The 18,175-nt window shown below is 41.8% G+C and overlaps 1 protein-coding gene across 8 annotated transcripts in view; it reads left to right on the plus strand.

Moving 5' to 3' along the window:
- rasgrp3 (RAS guanyl releasing protein 3 (calcium and DAG-regulated)) overlaps window positions 1-18,175 on the plus strand; it is a 54,495-nt gene that overhangs the window by 11,424 nt on the left and 24,896 nt on the right. For 2 of the 8 annotated variants that reach the window (XM_021610297.3, XM_090239302.1), the window contains exons 1-2: window positions 3,395-3,675; window positions 14,526-14,608. The exons of 2 other annotated variants lie outside the window; for them this stretch is intronic. The gene's annotated coding sequence lies outside the window, so the exon portion shown is untranslated. Of the gene's footprint in view, window positions 1-3,320; window positions 3,676-14,525; window positions 14,609-18,175 lie in introns of those variants that run through there. 4 more of the 8 variants (XM_021610306.3, XM_090239291.1, XM_021610323.3 and 1 more) reach the window with 2 other exon arrangements.

The raw sequence follows: 18,175 nt of genomic DNA on the forward strand, positions 1-18,175 counted from the left end.
AAGCCTAAGATTTGCACTGTACCCTGCAATCACACCTGCAACCCTGTACATGTGACTATTAAACACGATCTGAATCTCTTTCTCCAGCAAGGCTACACAGATTGGTTTTTGCAGAGCGGCCATGGGCCGGGGCTCTTGTTTCCATTAAACTCTGGGGCTATTTATAGTGTGTGTGTGTGTGTGCCACCGGCTTCACCGCACGTCACTAACACACACACAAATATACACACCAGAGGAGGCTGGTGGGAGGAGCTATAGGAGGACCGGCTCATTGTAATGGAATAAATGGAACCGAGTCAAACATGTGGTTTCCATGTGTTTGACACCATTCCATTTATCAATTCCAGCCATTACAATGACCTCGTCCTCATTTTGCTCCTCCCAACAGCCTCCGTGTGTGTGTTTGTGTTAGTGACGTGTGTAAGTGACGTGTGGTGAGGTCAGTGGCTGGGTATGTACTGACTATTATCAAAGACAGGTTTACTTACAAATATACCTTGATGAATCCCCAGTTCACCATGCAACAGATGGCTCCAACAACCAGAGTGACATTAACCTAAATTTACAAATCATTTCCCCTAAATGCAAATACCAATGTAGCCATATGGCGGCATATTTCATAGCACCCGACAAAATGACGCTCAGCTATTGACCAATGTAGCATCCAAAGTTACAATCAAAATGACTGAAAAATGAAGTTCCTAACATTTAAAAAAGTGACTCATGAAAACAACATTCGAGCTTGATAAATCAAATGCATCAGAGGGATGTTGTCTATTGACCCTATTCCCATGTTCATGAGGATTTTGGCTGTTCTCATGTTGTCTAGTCTCATGTTCACCCCCTCCCCCCCAACCTATAAAAGGAAAATGTATTTAGGCCTAGCTTTAAGTGTAAAGTTGTCTATTCGTCTGTCCTTCAAGGTGAACCTCTGGGTTATCAAACCGATCATAGAAAGTGTCAAACTCTTGTGGATGGGGAGGAAGGCGTGCACCCCTGCTGCCTTTCCTGATGTTTTGATGCAGTTTTAGCACATTTTTTGACTTTGAGCATAAAAAACACCAGGATCATTGTGGAAAAACATTGGATAACAACATATTTTTAAAAATGTATATAATACTTTTTTGGCGTGCACGTCACTGCTGTGTGTGTGTGGGTGGATTGACAGCGCTCACTTGCTCCACACTTAAAGGGGTGTCTGTGTTTCACTGACTGTGCCGAAAGAGAGTATGATAGAGGGGGAGAATGGCCATGTGAAAGACAGGTTTGTGATGGCGAGGGATCTGTTTTGGGCAGAAGAGGCCAGTTGGGAGCAGTGTAGGTAGTACATTTTGAGGCGGTTAGGGGAGTGGTCTGTTACTCTGGAAGGCTGGGGTTAAAGGATGTGTGAGTAGTACTATACTTCCTGGACAGTATTAAGAACATGCTTAGAAGGAATAAGAATGTTAATGCTTAGTAGACAGGTAGCTTGAAGTTGTGGCTTTGCACACTGTCTCTTTGTACTTGCTGATGTCCAGTTTAACTGACCTCTGACCTATATACTATTTTTACTTTCTATTTATCGTTTTATGTGTAATTGTCCCGTCAGACAGGGCTCTTCCACAAATGTTTTTTATTTCAGTTTTCTTCCCTGCTTGTCCATGAATACCACTTGGAAATGAATTGACGCCCTCTAGAGTCCGGGCCCCCGGGTTGAGAATCCCTTTTCTAGGAGTATGTTTGTGCACGTTCCAGTTCTGCCACAATTTGATAGGAGGAGAAAGGGAGAAATATCCCACCCACTGCCCCCTACCACCACCGCTTCCCTTAATAACAGACGTATGACGGCGGTGCAACAGCAGAAAGCACTTAGCAACCATCAGAGGGTCCATTGGCTGTGCCCCCCCCCATGTCCTGATGCCCCACCACAGACCCCAGCGGCCCATGTGTAAGCGCCTCTGTTTACAGGTAACTGCTCACAACAACTCATGTGGAATAACCAGATTTCCCACAATGCAACATATTCTACTGTATGTCGTCCACCTCCTCTATCTGAGACAATCGTTCTGGATCAGTAAGCAAACTCCCCGTTGCTGGAAGCACACAATTGTTTTGTTTTCTGTTTGTTTGTGAAACGCTCTGAAATTGAGCGAGTTTGAAACATTGACTTCTATTGACAAGAGGACCAAATACAGAATGAAGACTTGCATGCATGAATCATACCCTTGTAAGTCAAAGATCTTACATAATAGATGGAGTGAACTCCGTGACAAAACAGTGGGACCTACAGTACCACAATGCTTTCCAAAACAAGAAGAACTTATACTGATACAGAATGAGATGGGAAAGGGAGGACAGATGACAACATTGTTGTTGGAAACATTTTTGAAAATGTCAACATACCATTCACAATAAGTGTTGCGCAAATCCAAAACTGAGACAAATCTACTTGTCATATAGACAATGTCGCGACTTTTTTGATTTAAGGAATGATATTCTGTTGGACCAGACTGACTGCATGGGAGGGCAAAGACCTGAATCATTAGTAATTAGTCATCATTAGAATCATTAGTAATTATCTTCTTGGAGTAGAGTTGAAACTGCTACCAACATCTTTTTTTTCTCTATATATGAATGGATGCTAGTGTGGAAAAGTCACACATTGCCTCAATATTGTTTCTTTACCTCAAAAGGCTGCACACCATATGTCACCAGTATCAGTGGAGTAAGAGTAACATCTTCACATGAGAGCAGACATTGAAAGGAAGACTTCTCCTGAGAAGTGGTAATGCAGTGTTAATGGGCGGGGATGTTCTGTAGAAGCCCATGGTCCATTGTTGCTTGTTACTTGCACGCCCAAGCGACAGGATGTGCAGTCATTGTTTTTGTTTAGTTTTTAGTTTTTAGACTCTGGAGAAGACAAAATGATGTGTGCAGCATCAGAGGGGGCTGGTTTTGCAGCATGCCCACACACACACATACACTGAAGTTGACTGAACACGGACGGGCTCCCTAAGTGTCTGGTACATGCTGCCTCTGTCTTTGCTGCTCCAGAGAAGGGGAATTGATTGGTCTTCTATAGCTGAGGGCCAAATAGTTACAGTCCCGTCGCTTTGAGTGAAAGCAGACATCTGTTAACCAGGGTTAGTTGTCTGATGTATCTCTGGATATTTTCACTTGGTTTAAATTAGTGTCTTTGGTGGAGTGACCGCAATCCTTGAGAGAGAGATTGATTTGGTGAAAGAGAGAACAACAACAACCCCCTCCTCTTAAAGGTATTGTGACACATTTCCTGCCCTCCTCTTCTCCACTTTACCTTGTGTTGGCCCTATTTTTAGTCCGGCCAAGGGAAACAGTCAGGTAGAGGCAGGAAAACTAAGTTGGGAAAGAATAGGAGGAAGTCTACTTGCCATTTAGACAAACAATCAGCGGTCTAGCGGGAGTGAGCTGCTGCTCTTTACGACGAGAGAGAGAGAGAGAGGGGACAGAGCGAGGTACAATAGAAGTGGGTCAGCCACAGAAAAGACCAGAGAAGATACACAGTACTGGAGCAGTATGCTGGTGTTTCCAGTGAATGGGTATGAGTAGGAGCAGGCCAGGCGCCTTAGGTGGATTTGAGTCTCTCAATCAGAGGCCATGTGTGGAAGGTGGTGGATCCAAGTCATCTACTGGTAGGACCTGACTGTTCTTCCTGAGGTAGGTGGGGCCGTGCTAAAGAAAAGTTCCATCTTCAGCTCTAACACAAGCGCTTCACTTTGTTATGGGCAGTTGAGGCTGCTGAGGGGAGGACGGCTCACAGTAATGTCTGGAATGGAGTCAATGGAGTGGTATTAAAACCTGGTTTCCATGCGGTTGATACCCTTCCATTGACTCCATTCCAGCCATTACTATGAGCCGTCCTCCCCTCAGCAGCCTCTATTGGTTTTGGGGTCTGGTTGTAACCCAACCGTGTTCAGTTTCTACAGTAAACTAACATTTTTGCTTTGAGACTGTTTTCAGTACCTATTTGTCGCTCTGCTTTTCTGACAAAGTTTGAACGTTCTTGCACTGTCAAAGTGACATTATGTTAGTATAATCTGGCGAAACATTGTGGTGGGGGTTAGCAAGTTGCGGAGAAGTTGGAGGACTCTGCAAAGGTTTATGCTTTCAACATGGTAGTGTTGTCTTTATGGATTATCTTAATTGGCTGCTATAATATGACTCCATTTGAGCATTTTTGTGGGTTGAGCATTTAGTTCATGTTTGAGCCCTGTTAGAATCCGCTCAAGCTGAGAAGTCAAGATGAGCGTGCGCTATGCTCATAATGTAGACCCCGATACCATGGGAATGACGTTGCCTGAGATAAGAAGGGGGCGCACTTCATTGAAATTACATCCATCTGACGCTTCCTCGCTCCCACAATGCATACTTGCAACAAGATAGCCCTCTTCAGCAGACTGATTAATTCACAGATCACAATGTTTTGTTTAATTGTATACACCAGTCTAAAAATGAGGGCACAATCAGAATGTGGACAAGATCAGGACAAAGGACAGATGTTAGAACCAGGTATTAACAGGGCTTTAGTGTATTTTCTCTCTGTATTCTGTTGGAACATTTGCATAATGAACCCTTTGAACTTCTCAGATCTCTTAGGGGCGATTCCACGCCAGGATAGTCCGAAATAATTTTGGTATTTTAGATTGTTCTGGCAATTCTCACAAAGAAAAGTAATTGTGAGAAAGGATGTTTAACATGCTTTTTTTACATGTGTATCTCAAACCATCTTTCTGAAAATCATGATGTTAGCGGGCATTTTAGACCCTATGGTCCGTGGTACCATACATGATACAGACAACATGTTGGTATCATTATACTACCTATAGTGTGCTCTAACTTATGGAGTATGTCTAGATTCTGAAATACAATTTTATTAATTTATTCAACATTTTAAATATTTATCTGTTTAAAATTAACAAAATTAAAACGTTGTTCTTGAGATGTTCGTATTTTTTATTTTTTTTATTCAGAATCTAGACATACTTCGTATGTTAGCTCACACTTTGAGGAGTGTAATGATACCAAGATGTCGTCTGTGTCCTGTGCGGTACCACAGATCATAGGGTCTTACAGGAGACATGTTTAGGTCTAAAAAGGTCTTAAAACTTTCATCGTGAATTTTTTTTAAAGGTGTGATACAAATGTAAAAAGCATGTCAAACATACTTTCTCCCAACGAAGTTTATATGTGAGAATTGCAAGAACAATCTTAGATTCCAAAAATATTTTGGGGCAATCCTGGCATGGAATCTCCCTTAGTCCAGAGTTAATGCAAAGCATGTTATAGTACAGCGCACTATATAAACAATTATTTAAGGTCATTTAAGTTGGGCATGCATGCGCATCATTTACCATAACGTGCGGCGCTATAACACACATTACATTGTAACATCCCGATAGTGTATTTCAATGTGTACATATGGGTTTGTTATTGTGTTGTTATTATGACCTCAGCCAGTAACCTCAGCCACTTCAGAGACATGGTTGGGTTGAGGTGTTTGGATCAATGCAGTGGTGGTCAGGCGATGGTGATGGTGGTTGTTGTCAAGGAGTGATTGTAGAGAGGTGTGTGTGTGTGTATTGAGGTTACTTTAGAGGATTCATCATATCCTTCTGATAATAATAAAGAATGGCAAACTGTTCCATATTTCTATAGTGGTCTGAAACCTGTTACATGAAGACACCCTTTGTGTTGAAATATACCTTTTTTTGTTTTGTACTGCAGTGCTAATCCTCAGCCCAAATGTGCCCACATTCATAACCTGTAGCAGTGTGTCTAGCTGAGGGATTGCCAGTAATGACCATTGAAGTGTTTCATAGCTGTGTAGAGAGTGGTAACAATGGTAAGCTTCCTGGAAAACACACAGAGATGACCTCCTGTCAATCAGTGAATCAAAGAACAAGACATTACTCACTGGGCACAGACGTCAGTTCAACGTCTAGTTTTGATTTAGTTTTGAAAAGTTGGGTGAAAAAATATGAAATGCCCTTCCATTGATGTCTTCTTGCAAATCCAAACAGTTTTCCACGTTAATTCAACATCATCACATGGATATTTTTGATTGAAATGACGTGGAAACAACGTTGATTCAACCAGTTTTTGCCCAGATGGTACACACTTTCTTGGAATACGAACATTTATCATAGGCGAAACAATTATAGCCGTTCTCCACCCAATGCCAATAGTATGGGATCCATATCAGTAGAATTAGGAAGAGCCATGCAAGCTCTGTAAACTGCTAAGGCCTTGAATCCATCAAGGATTCTGGTCAATGATTTGTGTGACAACGTTACAGAGAGACAAAGATGATACTCCCACAAAAATGCTCATCTTCCCTGTTTTTGCTTACGATGATCTGTTGTTGTAGCTTAACTTTCATACTTGTCATTATTAATGATCCACTCATTCATTTTCTTAACCATTGCAGCATTGAGAAAATTCTAACCTGCTCACTTTGAAAGAAAATTACTTTTATGTCTGTATAATAAAACCTATGTATGAAAATACCCTCAAACAAAAGGTGATTCTGTGCTATTGAGTCGTATTGCTTATTGATCTCAAATCCCATATGCTGGAGAATAGAGACAAAATACAAATTCTAGCTTCACTGTCCAAATACTGTACATTTGTTAAAGACTGTATTAGTGTTGCCATAGGTTGCACAGTATTATGGAAAATATGCAGTAGAGTTAAGCACAGGTGATGTTGTAACGGGCTGAGTGACTGGTTTCCGGGAAGTCAGGCGCAGGAGAGCAGAGATGCGTGATAACACGAGAAGTTTAATGTACACCCTGGCCCACAGGCAAGGCAGCACAAAGCACAACCACGGTAACATGAACCGGATTAAACAAAACAAACAAACATAGGTTTGAAACAAAACCTAGCACAAGCCAGCCTGTAGCGTAACACCCTACACAATGAACAATTCCACACACAGACATGGGGGAAATAGAGGGTAATATACATTTAGTCTGATGAGGGGATGTGAACCAGGTGTGCGGGAAAACAAGACAAAACAAATGGAAAATGAAAGGTGGACCGGCGATGGCTAGAAGACCGGGGACGTCGACCACCGAACGTTGCCTGAACAAGGAGGGTGACCGACTTCGGCGGAAGTCGTGACAGATGTCAATTAAAACCCCATCCGCTATAACTGATGTAAATTAAAACCCCATCCGCTATAACTGATGTCAATTAATACCCCATCCGCTATAACTGATGTCAATTAATACCTCATCCTCTATAGGTGATGTCAACTAAAACCCCGTCCTCTTTAGGTGATGTAATTAAAACCCCGTCCTCTTTAGGTGATGTAATTAAAACCCTGTCCTCTGTAAGTGGTCAGTTAAAAAACACTTCCTCTATAGGTGATGTTAATTAAAACCAACATCCTATATAGGGGATGTCAGTTAAAACCCACATCCTATATGGGTGATGTTATTTAAAACTCCTATCCAGTATAGATGTCAATTTAACAACCCATCCTGTATACGTTATGTCAATTAAAAACTGCATTCTGTATAGATTTCAAAACCCCATCCTCTATAGGTGATGTCAATTAAAACCCCATCCTCTATAGGTGATGTCAATCAAAACCCCATCTTCTGCCTCCTGGTTGGCGCAGTGGTCTAAGGCACTGCATCGCACCAGAGACTCTGGGTTCGCGTCCAGGCTCTGTCGCAGCCGGCTGCGACCGGGAGGCGACGTACAATTGGCCAATCGTCGTCCGGGTTAGGGAGGGTTTAGCCAGTCCTTGTCTCATCGCGCACTAGCGACTCCTGTGGCGGGCCGGGCGCAGTGCACGCTGACCAGGTCGCTAGGTGTACGGTGTTTCCTCCGACACATTGGTGCGGCTGGCTTCCATCCTGTATACGTTATGTCAATTAAAAACAACATCCTGTATATGTTATGTCAATTAAAAACCCATCCTGTATATGTTATGTCAATGAAAAATTCCATACTGTACAGATGTCAATTAAAAACCCCAACCTGTATCGATGTCAATTAAAAACTCCATCCTTTATAAATGTCATTTAAAACTCCATCCTCTGTAGGTGATGTCAGTTAAATCCCCATCCTCTATAGGTGATGTCAGTTAAATCCCCATCCTCTATAGGTGATGTCAGTTAAATCCCCATCCTCTATAGGTGATGTCAGTTAAATCCCCATCCTCTATAGGTGATGTCAGTTAAATCCCCATCCTCTACAGGTGATGTCAGTTAAAACCCACTGTCATGCTGTAACGGAATTCCTCTTCTTCAGAGGAGCAGCAAGGATCAGACCAATGTGCAGCATGGTAACTGTCCATAATGATATATTTAATAAATCAACAGAACACTGAACAAAATAAAATAACAAAAGTACTAACAAACAACCGAAACAGTCCCGTATGGTGAAAACACTAACACAGGATACAACCACCCACAAAGCACAATAGAAAACAGGCTACCTAAATATGGCTCCCAATCAGAGACAACGACTGACCCCTGCCTCTGATTGAGAACCATACTAGGCCAAACACATAGAAATATAACAGAACAAAACATAGAAAAACGACATAGAATGCCCACCGCAACTCACGCCCTGACCAACTAAAATAAAGACATAAAAAAGGAACTAAGGTCAGAACGTGACACACACCCAGACCATAGAGAGACTTTTTATTCTCTATTTTGGTTAGGTCGTGGTGTGACTAGGGTAGGTAATCTAGGTTGTTTTGTTTATATGTTGGCCTGGTATGGTTCCCAATCAGAGGCAGCTGTTTATCGTTGTCTCTGATTGGGGATCATATTTAGGCAGCCATTTCCCCACTGTGTTTTGTGGGATCTTGTTTATGTGTAGTTGCCTGTGAGCACTCCATTGCTTCACGTATCGTTTGCTTTTTATTGTGTTGTGCGTTTCACAAAAAAAAAGATTTGGAACCCATATCACGCTGCACCTTGGTCCGAATGTTATTTCGACGATCGTGACACCCACATCCTCTGTAGGTAATGTCAATTAAAACCCCATCCTGTTGATGTCAGTTAAAACCCACATCCTCTAAGTGATGTCAATTAAAAACCCATCCTGTATACGTTGTCAATAAAAAACCCATCCTGTATACATTATGTCAACTAAAAACTCCATCCTGTATACGTTGTCAATTAAAAACCCATCCTGTATACGTTATGCCAATTAAAAATTCCATACTGTACAGATGTCAATTAAAAACCCCAACCTGTATCGATGTCAATTAAAAACTCCATCCTTTATAAATGTAATTTAAAACCACGTCCTCTGTAGGTGATGCCAGTTAAATCCCCATCCTCTATAGGTGATGCCAGTTAAATCCCCATCCTCTATAGGTGATGTCAATTAAAACCCCTGTCCTCCATAAGTGATGTCAGTTAAATTCCCATCCTCTATAGGTGATGTCAATTAAAACCCCTGTCCTCCATAAGTGATGTCAGTTAAATTCCCATCCTCTATAGGTGATGTCAATTAAAACCCCACCCTGTCACGGCAGATTTCCTCCTCTTCGTCTGAAGAGGAGTAAAGATCGGACCAAGATGCGGCGTGGTAAGTGTTCGTCATTTTAATGGAAAAACTGAACACTCCAAAACAACAAAGTGACAACCGTGACGCTAATCAAAACACTGTGCTAACAAGCAACATAACATAGACAATCACCCACAACCCACAATGACAAAACAGGCTACTTAAATATGGTTCCCAATCAGAGACAATGACTAACACCTGCCTCTGATTGAGAACCATATCAGGCCAAACACAGAAACAGACAAACTAGACATACAACATAGAATGCCCACTCAGATCACACCCTGACCAAACAAAACATATAAACATACAAAGCAAACTATGGTCAGGGCGTGACACATCCTCTACAGGTGATGTCAATTAAACCCCAGTCCGCTATAAGTGAGGTCAATTAAAACCCCGCCCGCTATAAGTGATGTCAATTAAAACCCCATCCGCTATAAGTGATGTCAATTAATACCCCATCCTCTGTTGATGTCAATTAATACCCCATCCTCTATAGGTGATGTCAGTTAAAACACCATCCTCTATAGGTGATGTCAGTTAAAACACCATCCTCTATAGGTGATGTCAGTTAAAACACCATCCTCTATAGGTGATGTCAGTTAAAACCCCATCCTCTATAAGTGATCTCAGTTAAATTCCCATCCTCTATAGGTGATGTCAGTTAAACCCCATCCTATATAGGTGATGTCAGTTAAAGCCCACATCCTACATAGGGGATGTCAGTTAAACCCCCTATCCAGTATAGGTGTCAATTAAAACCCCATCCTCTATATTTGATGTAAGTTAAAACCCCGTCCTCTATAAGTGATGTCAATTAAACCCCATCCTATATAGGTGATGTCAGTTAAATCCCATCCTATATAGGTGATGTCAGTTAAAACCCACGTCCTATATATGTTATGTCAGTTAAAACCCCATTCTCTGTAGGTGATGTCAGTTAAACCCCATCCTATATAGGTGATGTCAGTTAAAACCCCATCCTCTGTAGGTGATGTCAGTTAAACCCCATCCTATATAGGTGATGTCAGTTAAAACCCCATCCTCTGTAGGTGATGTCAGTTAAAACCCACGTCCTATATATGTTATGTCAGTTAAACCCCATCCTCTGTAGGTGATGTCAGTTAAACCCCATCCTCTATAGGGGATGTCAGTTAAAACCCACGTCCTATACATGTTATGTCAGTTAAACCCCATCCTCTGTAGGTGATGTCAGTTAAACCCCATCCTATATAGGTGATGTCAGTTGAAAACCCTATCCTGTGTACAGTGCTTTCGGATTCAGTATTTAGACCCCGTCACTTTTTCCACATTTTGTTACATTACAGCCTTATTCTAAAATGGATGAAATCGTTTTCCCCCCTCATCAATCTACACACAATAACCACAATAACACAATAACCACACAATGTCAATTAATAACCCATCATGACGAAGCAAAAACAGGTGTTCAGAAGTGTTTGCAAATGTATTAAAAATAAAATACTGATATCACATTTACACAAGTAAGTACCTTTACTCAATACTTTGGTAGTGATTACAGCCTGGAGTCTTCTTTGGTATCACGCTACAAGCTTGGCACACCTGTATTTGGGGAGTTTCTCTCTTTCTTTGCAGATCCTCTCAAGCTCTGACAGCTTGGATGGGGAGCATCGCTGCACAGATGTTTTCAGGTTTCTCCAGAAATGTTCGATCAGGTTCAAGTCTGTGCTCTGGCTGGGCCACTCATAGACTTGTTCCACTGCCCCACTGCTTAGGGTTGTTGTCCTGTTGGAAAGTAAACCTTCACCCCGGGTCCTGAGCACTCTGGATCAGGTTTTCATCAAGGATTACATTTGTTTATTTTACCTTTATTTAACTAGGCAAGTCAGTTAAGAACAAATTCTTATTTTCAATGACGGCCTAGAAACAGTGGGTTCAGGGGCAGAATGACAGATTTGTACCAGCTCTATAGGTGATGTCAATCAAAACCCCATCTTCTGCCTCCTGGGTGGCGCAGTGGTCTAAGGCACTGCATCGCACCAGAGACCAGCATCCAGCTCTAGGAAGAGTCTTGGTTCAGAAGAGTCTTGGTGGCTCTTCTATTTAAGATTGAAGGAGGCCACTGTGTTGTTGGGGACCTTCAATGCTGCAGACATTTTTTGGTACACTTCCCCAGATCTGTGCCTCGACACAATCCTGTCTCGGAGCTCTACGGACAATTCCTTCCACCTCATGGCTTGATTTTTACTCTGACATGCACTGTCAACTGTGGGACCTTATATAGGCAGGTGTGTGTCTTTCCAAAACATGTCAAATCAATTGAATTTACCACAGGTGGACTCCAGTCAAGTTGTAGAAACATCTCAAGGATGATCAATGGAAACAGGATGCACCTGAGCTCAATTTTGAGTCTCATAGCAAAGGGTCTGAATACTTATGTAAATAAGATATTTTTGTTTTTGTTTTTTTTAGACATTTGCAAAAATTTCTAATAACCTGTTTTCGCTTTGTCATTATGGGGTATTGTGTGTAGATTGAGGATTTTTTTGTTGATTTAATCATGATTTAAATCAAAATGATTTAATCATTTTAGAATAAGGCTGTTACGTAACAACATTTGGAAAAAGTCAAGGGGACTGAATACTTTCCGAATGCACTGTAGATGATGTCAATTAAAAACCCTGTACTCTATAGGTGATGTCAGCAGCCATTTAGTGTCACTCATTAGGGCTGCTGTAGGTAGGATTAGTAAGGCTGCAGGCCACTATTCAGTCCATTATCTGCTCAGTGATCAGAAGAGACATGTGACTGGCTGGGGTGTGCATACACAAACTCTCTCTCTCTGTGTGCCTCGCTCTCTCTCACGCCTAACAACAAATGGCTGTGGTGGGCAGCTGTTGTTCTCTTCCTGCCAAATCATTGAGCAAGGCTCTAGCAATGTGTGTCTCCAACAACATCTGCCCTTGCCTCATCCTCTGTGTGTGCCCTGACTGTCTGCTGCATGGGCTCTGTTCAAATACTCCAGGTCTGGATGCCATACCTTATGCCATATCTTATGTCTGCTGTGTTTTTCTCTCCTTTTTGGTGTGTGTGTGTGTGTGGGCCTGTGCGATCGGTGTCAAAGTGTGTGGATGTATGTGTATTGGGGGGGGGGGGGGGGTGTTGGTTTTCTGAGCAGAGCTCCTTTGATTTTTTTGGAGTGTGGGGTCACATGGGGGCTGTGTTACACTGCTGCAGGCTGTGTTTAAAACAGGAGGAGGACCGGGGTACCGTACTGCACTCTACCATGGGACTCTACTGCAGCCAGAAGCAGCCTGGAGCACTGGTCTGGTCGACTATATCTAAGATTGTGTAGCCTTTGGGAAGAATGATCTTTGCCCTAAGACTGCACATTGATGTATTAGGACATTTTCAGTACTGCAGCGCTGAGATGCTTGTGGCACTGTTAACAGAGCATTTTGAAACAGACAGAAAAGGCTTATGTAAAACCTTATTGTTGTTGTACATCTTACTCTGCTCTTGTTTATCTCTGTATGTACTATCTATTTGTTGTTGGTGGCTAAGAGACTGCTTGTATTGTTGTCTGGTTGATGTGTGCTGTGTTTTGTTTTTGCTAGAGGTCAACAGGGCAATGTGCTCTCGCATCTCTGTGTTACAGTTGTCTGTCAGAACTGAGGAAGAGAGTGGTTCTTTGATGCTGAGCTAGTGACACTAGTGGTCTGGGAAGTGTGTGTGTGTGCGTGCGAAACACTTGCTTATTGTTTGTTTTTTTTATTTAGTTTTTTTGAATTTTTACCCCTTTTTCTCCCCAATTTCGTGGTATCCAATTGTTGTAGTAGCTCCTATCTTGTCTCATCGCTACAACTCTCGTACGGGCTCAGTAGAGACGAAGGTTGAAAGTCATGCGTCCTCCGATACACAACCCAACCAGCCGCACTGCTTCTTAACACAGCGCGCATCCAACCCGGAAGCCAGCCGCACCAATGTGTCGGAGGCTACACCGTGCACTGGAGCGCGATGAGACAAGGACATCCCTACCGACCAAGCCCTCCCTAACCCGGACGACGCTAGGCCAATTGTGCGTCGCCCCACGGACCTCCTGGTCGCGGCCAGTTACGACAGAGCCTGGGCTCGAACCCAGGGACTCTGATGGCACAGCTGCAGTACAGCGCCCTTAACCACTGCGCCACCCGGGAGGCACTTGCTTATTGTTGAGCGAACAGTACAAGTCATGCAGAACTGATCCCAACATAGCAGAACTGACCCCAACAATGCACGGCTGTATTCAAACCAGCATGAGTGAGGAAACGTCAAATGCATCAGTGTATCCGTTCTTCTCATATGGATATTGAGGAGTAGTGGACCCTACTGCCGGTAAAGCTGATGCAGAATGTGACTAACGTCATATCATATTTGTCAAATAACATGCTTTATACGGCAGATTGAAGCATGTAATAAAAGGCAGCAGAATTCTAATACTGGGACACAAAAGGTTAAATCAGAGATTTGGCTTGGGGATTATCTAGGAAGAGGGAGGGATCATCGTATTTTGGCTTGGGCTCATTATTAGTGGACTGTAACTGTTAATTACACATTATCCAAAGAAGTATATAGGACTTTTCCTTATTCCGGTCCGTTATCTTTTCCAGTTGACAAGTGATGATTGTTGTTTCTGTCCGATTGATTGTTGTTTCTGGACAGAACAGAATGTACAGCAGAGAGTCATCCTGCTGACTGACATATCCTTCTAGAAGCTGAGGTTTGGGTTTAAGTCAGGATGCTACACTGTAAAAATGTCCTGTTGTTTTTACGGTAACTTACTGGCAGCAAGAAAAAAAGGTGCAGTATGTTACCGTACGGTATTTTACGGTATCCAATACTGTTACTATAATTGATTTACAGTACCAATAATGCTACTGTAGTCATTTTACGGTAACAAATACTTATTGTAATCTTTGGTACTGTTGTTTTACTCTAACCTACAGTTAACTGCACTGTTCCCTGACTTCGGATTTTGGCTCGCAACCTATTGGTTGGTAACTTCTTGAATGTCCTGCTGCACCACCAGGTCAGTGATAATACAAGAGAAAAATCAAGTATATACTGTATACGAGAACGTGAAGGTGGTATTGCTGTAAAATGACAGTATGCTGCTGTTTTCTCATTACAATACACTCTTGTAAATTATATTTACTGTATTTTTGCGGCAACTCCGTAGCCGGTAAGCTATTGTAATTTGACATGCTGTACAATCTTGTAAAATGGTGTACTGTGAGCACACTTGGGACTCAACATCTCCTGGGACATGAACTCACAACCTCCTGGTTGCCAGCAACCTGAAATGTCATGCGACACCACCATATCTGTGGGTGTGATGGAGATTGGCCACAGACTTATTGGCAACAATAAATTTCTGCACTTTGCTAAAAGTTGCCCAATATCAAGTCAATAATTGTGTGACTATCTGATTACACCAACGTAAAAATAGTAGTTCTCAAGGACACAAAGTGTGCATGAATGCTCTGTGGATTTGAACTTGCCACCTATAGGTGGGGAGTGTGTCAGTATTTCTGCAGTGCCACCAGGTACATATTTATTACCTATAACATATTTTCACACACTCTCAAAAATAAGAGTATAGTTTGGCAACGGTGTTGTTCCCTGGGGTACGAAATGGTCAAAGTTACACATAAGAACTCACATGGCATTGGCTGTTCAGTATCTTTAAGTATTTGTGTTAACAATCTATTTTTATCGTACATTTTCTAGGGTGGGGGCAATATGCTGGCAGGGCTCATTAGAGTATTTGGGGCATGGTTTCTATGCCAACCGTTAGTGGAAGTGTTGTACCCGTTGAAGTGGTTTTATCGATATGTTGAAGGTTGATCACCTCATTTGTCCATTTCCAGTTCTACAATCTAACGCAGTTCCACCTCTGACAGTGTCAAAACAACCGCTATGCGGATTTTGGCTGAAGCGGATCTAATTTAATAGAGCCATAAATCTAACCATGTATGAACCTTTAAGAAATATTCTGTTAAAGTAATGAAATACCAATATTTTTTTGTGTGTTAAGAATGTTCCAAAGCCCATTGAACTATCCTGCACCATTCCCCAAAAGTTGCTGGGAATTTAATGTTACCTAACTGGCAAACAGCAAGTTATTGTTAAATGTACATTAACTTCCAGTGATTTACTGTACTGGTACTGGAATTTTCAGATGACAACATTAAGCAAACTAATCAATAACTTATTTGCAACTAGCTGACAGTAAGATAATGAAAATTAAACATTAACTTCCCGATGACCAGCTACCATTAAGTTACTGTGAAATGCCTATTAATCTCTTAACAGTGCAACTCTTCATTGTCACAAGCTCTTACAAATAGTGCTTGTTTCCTTTGAAATGGGGTCTGTTTGAATAGACTAAAATGAACAGCTTTGAGAATTAAAAAAACATGGCATGCTAGCTCCATCCTGTTGGCGCAGGGGACTAATTCTATATATAGAGAACATAACATTATAGGTTTGAATCTCACTGATGCCGTGCCATAATAAGTAAATAGGTCTGTTTGGGTACATCTGCCGTGGTGCCCATTTCGGCTCCAGGCATCAGCCGTTTCGTGCAGGAAAATGCCTTTTACAAGCTGCATTGTTGGCTGTATAACGCACCTTGCGTTGAATCCTCGCCCTAGTGTATTTCAGTGTGTACATATGGGTTTGTTATTGTGTTATCAGTTTTTATTATGACCTCAGCCAGCAACCTCAGCCAGCTCAGAGACATGGTTGGGTTGAGGTGTTTGCATCAATACAGTGGTGGTCAGGTGATGGTGGTTGTTGTTGAGATTGTAGAGATGTGTGTTTGTATTGAGGTTACTTTAGCGGATTCATCCTATCCTCCTGATAATAATAAATAATAGCAAACTGTTCCATATTTCTTTAGTGGTCTTAAACCTGCTATGTGAAACAACTATTTGTGTTGACATAGCAATTTTTCTTCGTACTGTGCAATGCTTTTCTTTCGCCCAAATGCACCTGTACTCACATAGCATGACCATTGAAGTGTGTTAATGTTGTGTAGAGAGTTGTCTCGATGGTAAAGCTTCCTGGAAAACACAGAGATGACCTGCTGCCAATCAGTGACTCACAGAAAGAGACGTTAAACCCTTTCTTGGAATTTGAACATTTATCATCGGCAAAACAATTCTAGCCGTTCTTCACCCAAGGCCGATCTATGTCAGTAGGAGTAGGAAAATCCTGGCAGTGCTGTGAAAAATAGAATTGTTTGGTTTAAAAAACTGCTATGGTTTTGAATCCACAAAGGACTCTGAGCAATGATTTTTGTTCGATAAAACCTTTTATTTACAAACGAGCACCGTCCCACAGGGAAAAGAATGGCTGAATCAATGTTGTTTCCACGTCAATTCAACCCATCTATGTGATGACGTTAAATTAAAGTGTAAAACTGGATTGGATTTGCAAAAGTTAATTTCGTCTAATTTTCACCCAACTGTTAACCTAAATACAATGACATGGTGAATTGTTTTGTTGATTTCACATTTCATTCACGTTAGTTGAAAACTCAACAAAATGTCAATCAAAACCAGACATTGAACTGATGTCTGTGCCCAGTGGGATGCTTTGGGCAAGTGACTTTGCAGTCCAAATCCAAACAATCAATCAAGTATAGGAAACAAGTCATACATGAAAATACAAGATTAAAGCATTATGTCATAAGTAATATATGACCCTTTCCTGCTCTGTTGAGGCTTATTTGTTTCTTATAGGAAGTCATTCTGTTAAATTTGAATGGCCATTTTCAGAACAAGCTTCTTTCCCTCTTATTTCCCTACTACGTGTTTCACTTGTGGTATGGATGGCATTATAGAATAGTGATACAGATTTAAGCAAGGCTGCTTTTCATTCCAGAAATGTTTTCATTTCCCTCCCATCTGCCTTCATTCACTCACATTCACATATGCAACATTACTAAATAGGTGTCAATACCTAGTTTCCGCCATATTGCTTCCACCTATCTGCTCCTATCAGATCTGGACAAGGAGAGTGACTAAGGTGGTATAGAAGGGAGGAATTATCTGTGGAATGAGATGCAGCCTGAGCCTCGTATTCCCTGGCTTCCTGTTATTTGGCATCTCGTTGGCTGTTTGGGGTTAAGCTGTGGAGGAATCATTGGGTGTCCCTTTGGAGAGTAGGGATGCCTGATTACCACCTAACAGACAACTAATCGATTCATTGATTCATATCCTCTTAGAGGTGTGGAAGCACAGGGCAGCAGACTCTTCATGTAAGGAGCCATGTTGCACAGTTCTGTACATCACTGCCCCTGTGAGGTTAACCAATCAGCCCTGGATGTCTCTCTCTGGTTGGAGAAGACGTTTGGTTACAGAGAGGTTTTGAAAGGTATTTGGTTGAAGACAGGTTGTACAAGGTATTTAGTTGAGGAGAAATTTTAGAAGGTATTTTTGTGGTAATTTCTTGTTGATGTATTTTAGCATGTCATTGAGATACCATACTGCTGTGCAACAATATACTGCTCACATTTGATGCTGTTGATCTGAGCTCAGAGCTTAGGGCTCTGTGACATGTAGCATGTAATCTAAGCACCCAGAGGGTG

This window comes from Oncorhynchus mykiss, chromosome 1 (genome assembly GCF_057628025.1).
Source record: "Oncorhynchus mykiss isolate SJ-2025 chromosome 1, ASM5762802v1, whole genome shotgun sequence".
Lineage (NCBI taxonomy): Eukaryota > Metazoa > Chordata > Actinopteri > Salmoniformes > Salmonidae > Oncorhynchus > Oncorhynchus mykiss.